This window comes from Triticum dicoccoides, chromosome 4B, assembly GCF_002162155.2.
Source record: "Triticum dicoccoides isolate Atlit2015 ecotype Zavitan chromosome 4B, WEW_v2.0, whole genome shotgun sequence".
NCBI classification, from domain to species: Eukaryota; Viridiplantae; Streptophyta; class Magnoliopsida; order Poales; family Poaceae; genus Triticum; species Triticum dicoccoides.
The window spans coordinates 534995015-535003392 of NC_041387.1; the positions used below are offsets into that span (position 1 = coordinate 534995015).

General features: G+C 49.1%; 1 long non-coding RNA gene across 1 annotated transcript; it reads left to right on the plus strand.

The window, feature by feature from the left end:
- Positions 1-6074: 6074 nt before the first annotated feature.
- Positions 6075-7222, plus strand: LOC119293838. Its single transcript, XR_005143229.1, has 2 exons — positions 6075-6499; positions 6852-7222. It is a non-coding gene; the product is annotated as an uncharacterized LOC119293838 (long non-coding RNA).
- Positions 7223-8378: the final 1156 nt, after the last annotated feature.

The following is an 8378-nucleotide window of genomic DNA, read 5'->3' on the forward strand; positions in this document are numbered from 1 at the left end:
GATTTGCTTCAATTCCTCTATTGGAAACGATGAAGCCGAGCAACTTCCCGGAAGGTACGCCGAAGACACATTTTTCCGAGTTGAGCTTGATGTCATATGTTCGAAGGTTGTCAAACATGAGCCTCACGTCATCTATTAAAGTTCCGACGTGTCTTGTTTTGATGACCACGTCGTCCAAATATGCCTCCACTGTTTTTCCGATTTGTTTCTCCAAGCATGTCTGAATCATGCGTTGATAGGTTGCACCGGCATTTTTGAGCCCAAAGGGCATGGTATTGAAACAAAAGGGACCGTATGGCGTGATGAAGGCCGTTGCGGCTTGGTCGGACTCCGCCATCTTGATATGATGGTATCCGGAGGATGCATCGAGGAAACACAATGAGTTGTGTCCTGCGGTGGCGTGGATGATTTGATCAATGCGGGGGAGGGGGAAGGGATCCTTAGGGCAAGCCTTATTGAGGTCTTTGAAATCGACACATAGGCGCCAGGATTTGTCCTTCTTTGGTACCATTACCAGGTTTGCTAGCCAATCCGGATGTTTTATTTCTCTGATGAATCCGGCCTCAAGTAGCTTGGCTAGCTCTTATCCCATGGCTTGCCGCTTAGTCTCTGAGAAGCGCCTAAGGGTCTGCTTGACCGGCTTATATCCCTTCAGTATATTTAAGCTGTGTTCGGCCAGCCTGCGTGGGATGCGTGGCATGTCTGAAGGATGCCAGGCAAAGATATCCCAATTCTCATGCAATAAATCTCGCAGTGCGGCGTCTATTGTAGGGTTCAGCTGTGTCCCAATGGAAGATGTTTTTGTGGGTCCATTGGGTGGACCTGGAATTTGACTATCTCGTCCGCGGGTTTAAAAGAGGTGGACTTGGGATGCTTGTCGAGTATCACGTCGTCTCTTTCCACTGTGGCGCGCAGCGTTGTTAGTTCTTCGGCCGTGAGGGCTTCGGATAATGCCTCGAGGGCCAGCGCGGAGGTCTTATTTTTGGTGTGGAGTGCGACGTCCGGATCACTAGCTAGAGTGATGATTCCATTGGGCCCGGGCATTTTGAGCTTCATGTACCCATAATGAGGTATAGCTTGAAAGCTCGTGAATGCGTCCCGCCCTAAAAGGGCGTGGTATCCGCTGCTGAATGGGGCCAATTGGAATGTGATTTCTTCGGATTTGTAATTCTTCGGCGTGTTGAATACCACATCTAGTGTGATTTTCCCGCACATCGTGCCTCCCGACTAGGGATGATTCCCCTGAAGGTCATGCTGCTTCGCTCAATGCGGCTCTTGTCTATTTCCATCTTATTGAGGGTTTCCTCATAGATGAGGTTTAACCCGCTTCCGCCGTCCATGAGCACTTTAGTGAGCCGGAAGCCGTCCACAATTGGACTAAGGACCAAAGCGGCTGGTGCCCGGACTGTTCGGAATTGAGGTTCGTCACTGGCATTGAAAGTTATAGCCGTGTCGTTCCATGGATTTATTGTTGCCACATGGCAAACTTCGGCGAGGCTGTGGAGTGCTCGCTTGCGCCTATTATTTGAGGCGAAAGTCTCGAAGACTGTCAGTACCGCATTGTCATTCTCGGCGGGATGTTGCTCTGCCGTATGGTTGATGAGGAGATCCTTGCCGCTCTTCGCTACCTGCCGAAGTATCCAACATGCTCTAAGGCTATGTGTTGGTATGTTATCCGGTGTGCTGTGAATTTTGCATGGCCCATTGAGCCATTCCTCCAATACGGTTCCACACCCTGCGGCAGGCCTTGGTGTTTTAGTAATTGAATCGGGCGACTTACGAGAGTTTACCCTTTTAGTTCGGACGAAGGGTTTAGTGAGAGCCGGAGTATCCTAAAATTTTGTTTGGGTTTTCCAGGCGCTTTCCATCGCACAGTACTTTTGTACTATGGCCGCTAAGTCAGCAAGTGTACTATGTCACGGCGACTTATAGCGTTGAGGATCCCCTTGTCCGTGCAATTTTTGCAAAAGAATGAGATTGCGTCTTCCTCGCGACAGTCCTTGACCTTGTTTATCACAAGGAGGAATCTGGCCCAGTAGTGATGTACTATTTCTTGGGGCTCTTGCCGGATATGGGAAAGATTGATTAAATCTGGGTGGGTGGGTAGATTTAAGTCCGAACCCTGACCCGATCTGAGACCCAGGGGCAGAGAAGCTTCCGATCTTGGCAGCTCGGGCTCCGGGATGTTGCCCAATTTTTCCGGCCCGCCGCCCGATTCTAAGTCCGGGGTTTGGGTCTTGTCCTCCCGCGAACGGGTATCCAGCTCGGAGAGCTCGGAAATCCGGACATAGTTTGTCCTCAAAATAGAGGGAGAATCCATGCGTTGCTCTTCCACGACCGCTATCTCATGGGTGACCGGCGGAGAGTTAATCTCCCTTTGGTCGGGTTTAAGCCCAATCCGATCATAGTCCGTAGCGACACCCAGAGCGGCGATGCGATCCAAGAGCTCATTAAGGGAGGAGAGCTTTATTGGATCCATCTGTTCGGCAAGTTCAGAATCGATGTGGAGGCTATTTTTGATGACCTGAGAAGTCATCGTCGGCGCGAGAGCCGATCGGGCGGTCATGACGAAGCCGCCTAGTCGGAGAGTTTGGCCTAGAGCCATGGCTCCCCCAAAGGTGATGTTGTCCTTGACAACGAGACATGCCATCAAGCCTTACCGCGACGACACAATGGAACTCTGAATGAAAGCACCAATATCGGTGTCAAAACCGGCGAATCTCGGGTAGGGGGTCCCGAACTGTGCGTCTAAGGCTAATGGTAACAAGAGGCTGGGGACACGATGTTTACCCAAGTTCGGGCCCTCTCGATGGAGGTAATACCCTACTTCCTGCTTGATTGATCTTGATGATATGAGTATTACAAGAGTTGATCTACCACGAGATCGTAGAGGCTAAACCCTAGAAGCTAGCCTATGATTATGATTGTTGTTGTCCTACGGACTAAACCCTCTAGTTTATATAGACATCGGAGGGGGCTAGGTTTATACAGAGTCGGTTACAGAGAAGGAGATCTAACACCCGAATAGCCAAGCTTACCTTCCACGCAAAGGAGAGTCTCATCCGGACACGGGACGAAGTCTTCAATCTTGTATCTTCATAGTCCAACAGTCCGGCCAAAGTATATAATCCGGCTGTCCGGATACCCCCTTATCCAGGAATCCCTCACCCCTCCCCTCCATTGTGGTAAACTTATATTCTCCCGTGTGGTATATGGAACACACCTCCACACTCCATTGAACAAACCTTTGATGTGTCACGCAGCACAGATCGTACAACACCATGCAACATTCCTTTGACATGACGCGCAACAACGAGTTCAACATCATACACTGCTTGCGGAGCACACCTGTACTGCCCCTAGCATCACGCCTATGTTCTACCATGTAGTACAAATACATATTTAGGTAGCACACATGAACTAGGGAAAAAACAATTGTAGCCCCACTCCTCATGTTGCATCTCCATCTGGTTAGGCTGCTCGTGCTCCTCGAGTAGTGCCCCCAATGGGTACTTTCTGATTAGTTGCTCCCAAAACACTTGGGAGTCGGACTGAACAACAATTTCAAGTTTCAATCGTATGTCTATGCAATGAGTCTTATGCATCTGTGTTTTCTATTGTGTGTGAATCGCGGCAAGAGCGATAAAAAATCACCCGGTGGAGGTTACATTCCCCATTTTGGGAAGGTTATAGAAGATTCTATTCTGATTTGCCCCCCCCCCTCTCTTTTAATGTTTACTCTACCATGATTTTTCACTTTTTTTTATAAATTTGTGAATATTTTATTGGGTCGGTTGGATCCCACTTATTCCCCAATGCCGATGCGGATGGCCTTGATAGAGTTGAGAAGGGATAGTTGCCACTTGGGTGCACCATTTAGCCAACCAACAATGCATGATAACAAAGCTCTTGTTTTCCACCTTCAAAAATAAGTTGCATGCATGAGATGGCTAGAAAGGAAACATTGTCAACAACTTGCACACCCGGCCAAATGACCAACACATTGAGCATATCCGGCCAACAAGTTGCATGTCCGTCTAGGTGACCAACACATATAGCAACTTACTTGCTCGGTGATTAACGCAACACTTGGCCAACGATTCATTAATTGTCCACAATATATGCTCACGGACTCTTGGATGCTGTACCATCGATAGTTGAGCGACTTCGTCCCATGATTTTGGGTGAGTTCCTTGTGGCACGGCTCAAAATTCTTGTGCTCATGCAACCAAGTTTGAATGCTGGCCCAAAAATGTTGCGGCCTTTTGCTCCATGCCATGGATCGAATCAAATGCTAGTGGCCAACCACGCATCTCACAGTATTTGGTCCTTCATGTTGAAACTTCCTCCTCTACAACTCTTCTTTGGATCGACCGACCCTTCCTCCTTATCATGGTCTTCGTCACTGTCCTGCTCCGGCTTGCTGGGTATACATGCCTGACTGTTAGTTGTACGTGCGCGACTGGGTGTACGTCTCAGACCGGCTCTATGTGCCCGATTGTTGGGCGTGCACCTCCAACTCCGAGTCATCCACCTGCCGATCCTCGTAACAGCCTTGGCTCCATCGTGGACCATCTCAAACATTTGTTGTCTGCGTCATCATACGATGTCTCGCCCTGTTGAGACACACAAACGAAGAGAGAGCGGGAACCAAGCTGATTCACGCTCGACGTCTGCGACCGGACAAGCTGCGGTGATGCCGACTCAACATAATGGAGCGTCGCGTTAACGTCAACACAATACGACACGTGCCTGGTGGAGGAGGCTCTGGACTGCCGGTTGAGCTGCTTGATGGCGTAGAAGTAGGAAGGCTGACGGCAGCGGCGTCTTGCGTCCTAGACCTTGTTCGGCCCCTGCGCCCTCTCCCGGGCCTTGCCTGCCACCCTTCTATTTGTTGGTCACCCCGTCCTTTACCTTGACTTTCAGCCGGCGGGCTTGCCATGTCGCTGAGTTGATCTTCCGGGCGGCCACCTTTTTCGGATCCTCGACCTACACTATCATCGACAACTTTTTTGTATGGGTCCATGCGGCGGTGGTGGAAATGATGAAAATTAGGGTGGAGGGCCGTGGGATGGTAGCGGAGAGGGCGAAGAGGGGGAAGAGGGTTGTTTCCATGAAAACAATAGGGGCCGCTGAATACATGGGCCCCGACTTGGTTTTGGATGGACCGGGGGTATTGGAGTCCTATGTGGCGGGTACACAGTTTAAAAAACAAACCAGTAATCTAACCGGCATTGCTGTCGGTTCAGGTTTTTATCGGTCGGACTGCTGGTTCGCCGGTTTGATTGTTGGTTTTTTAAGCAATAAAATACTATATATTTTTATCAATAAATACATCAATTATAATAGATTAAAAAACTATAATCACATGACAGAGTAACCAGTAACTACATGTTAATAAATAATTCATATACATGATAAAAAATATGTGTTGTTGGTGTCGCGCGGAGCTAGAGCAGCGAGGGAGAGGCAGGGTCGGCGCGCTACGATGCCAAGCAAGGGTGGCTGCATCGAGGGCGGTGGCGGCCGTTGGGTTTGTCTCTATGGACAAAATCTAGAGAGAGAGCTCCCAATCTGCGGAACCCTACCAAAAGAGGGTTATTTCCTTTTACCGACTGAACCCTCAGTTGTGCGCACAAAAACGAGTCGTTCGAGGGGCTTTTCTGGTATCAACATCAACCGTCCAGTTTTATGTGAACTGCCCGATTCACTGGGTTTTCCAAAAACGGGTCGGTTTTTTCTGGTTCGATTGCTCAAACAGTCCACCAAGCTTAAAGAACAGTTGGGATCGCCGGTTCTGGGTTCTTTCAGTCGGACCATGAATTCGGTCCAGATTTTTAAACTCTGGACGGGTATTCGGACTCCCGCAAAGACCCCTGAGACAGCTCGGTCTGAAAGTTTACATGCGATTTGAGGGTCCGCGTTCTAGATGCCCTTGCTCCGAAATTTTTATTAATAGTAATTAGTGATTCAATAATCACAAAAGTAATAAAGGATAAATGGAAATTTGAAAAATAGGAAGGACGCAGTGGATAATAGCGTCCCAGCCTGGACGCAGATGCGAAGAACGTCCCATTGTGGACGCTGTTGTTCTAGCATCCACCATCTGGTTGGGCCTAACCCCGACTCCCTGAACCAGATAGCATGCTGGCGGCCGCCGCCTCCGCCTCGTCCCCGTCGCCAACCTTCATCTCCCCATCTCCCCTGTTGGCCTAGCCTCCGGCTCATCCCCGCCGCCCACCATCCCATGGGCAGGCTCAACCTTCGCTTGGTTGCCCCGAATCCCGGCTCATCCGAGTCGCCGACATCCTCATGGCTTCCCCCAACGTCCTCACGGCCAAAGGGGTGGGCAGAGGACGCCACCACTGCAGAATCAACAATTTGGTCGGAGGTGGTCGTCCATGTCCCTCCACTGCTTGTTCATACATCGTCTCAACCATTGGTAGCCGCGTGAATTGTCACAGGATGCAGTACGACACTGTAATTTGTCCTCTAGAAGGTACACATTCTGCTAGTCCCCAGTTAAACGGTAGATGCTTTCAACGTACTGCTGATTAATGATTTAGTACTATTTATCTCTTATTCTGGTTAATATTGGTATTGTCCATTGCAGCAAAGTAATATAAATTTCAGAACTGTTATGAAATAATCTGGTACTTAAGCAGTTGAGCATAATTGATTGATATGCTATCTTACCGTAGCTTTACTGATTTCACTTACTGCCAAGCGTAGGTGAAAACATTGAATTGTTTGTGCTTTATTTATTAGTGCAATATTGTGAAGAATAAATTCAAATGATTGCTTTGATATTTCATTTCAACATCTTAACCGTTCATTTTATGCTGTAATAGGTCTTGAAATGGATACAAACGGACATTTCAATGATTTGTAATGGATGCCTCACAGCGAGCACAGAATATCCAAAGTTTGGAAAATGTGAGTATCCTTTAGTTTGGCATGCTGTCTGTTACGCTTAGTGGTAAACCAAAGACTAAGTGTTGTGTCGTGTTGGCATCCCATTTGATCATCTATGTAGCTCACCTTTAGAGAACCTTGGTTTTTATGAGAATGCTAAGATGAGGAAAATCAATGTCTACAAATACTTGATATTGGAATTGGTGGAGCGTCGACGGTCCGAGACAAATATTTTCACCTATGTTTACTAGAATTTGAAAAATCAACGACATATGTTTGATGCAATGACAAATCCATTGCACTTTCATACCTTTGTGATTCCCTTTCAATTATTAGTGTTTTTGCTTCCACCGCTGCCTTGGCTCAACATGTCTCGATTTCGCATGAAATTAACATATAACTCTATCACTTTCCATGTTGTCTGGGACTTGGTCTTCTCAAAAATCAGAGTATTTAACCAAAAACTACCACAATTCACGGAACCGTGACGAAAAACTACCACTTTACGATTTTGTGTGGAAAACTACCATTTTTTCATTAATCCTTGACTAAAAACTACCATGTCTGAAAAGTGTCCGTTTTGGCTCTTTTAAACGCGTTTCTGACTAGTTGGGCCCACACATAAGCGGGCTAAAAAAGCAATCGGGTCCCTAGTTTTCTTCCAAAAAAGCAATCTAGTCCTGTAGCCAGTCGATCAAAGACGAGGACCGGGGCAGAATCACACCTTGTAGCCCTGGCCGGGGCGGAGCAGGACCCAGCAGTCGTGCGGCGCCGCCGCGAGGCCAAGGCCGGGGCTCTCCTCGCCGCCGTTGATGGCGCCCTCCTCCTCCACCCGCATTCCCCAGCCCCGGCGGAATCAAGATCGCTGCGCGGGTCGGGCGGAAGGACGGAATTGAGGAAGCTTCGGTGCCCCTGCGCACGTCGGTGGCCGGCGGATTGACTTGGGCGGCGGCGGCTTGCCTTGCGGATGTGGTGCGAGAAGGAGAGGATGCACTTCGCGCTCCAGAGCGGGTCGTTGAGGTCGGCGCCGTGGGCTTCGAGCTTTGTGGCCAGCCCGCCGTCCAGCACCAGCCTCCCGCCGCCGGCCTCCACCCACCGCCGCACCGCCGCGCCGGCAGCCCCCTCCTTCGCGCCGCTGCCGCCTCCGCTCTTCACCACCATCCTCCTCCTCCTGCCGCTGCCGCTGCTACAGGACTGGATGTGCTCGCCGTGCTGGGCCTCGAAGGAAGGACTGGATTGCTTCTTTAAAAAAAAACAGGGACCTGATTGCTTTTTTAGCCCACTTATGTGTGGGCCAACTCTGTCAGAAACGCGCTTAAAAGAGCCAAATTGGGCTCTTTTCAGACTTGGTAGTTTTTTGCCACGGTTTAGAAAAAAATGGTAGTTTTTCGCACAAAATTGTAAAGTGGTAGCTTTTCGTCACGGTTCCGTGAATTGTGGTAGTTTTTGGTTAAATACTCCAA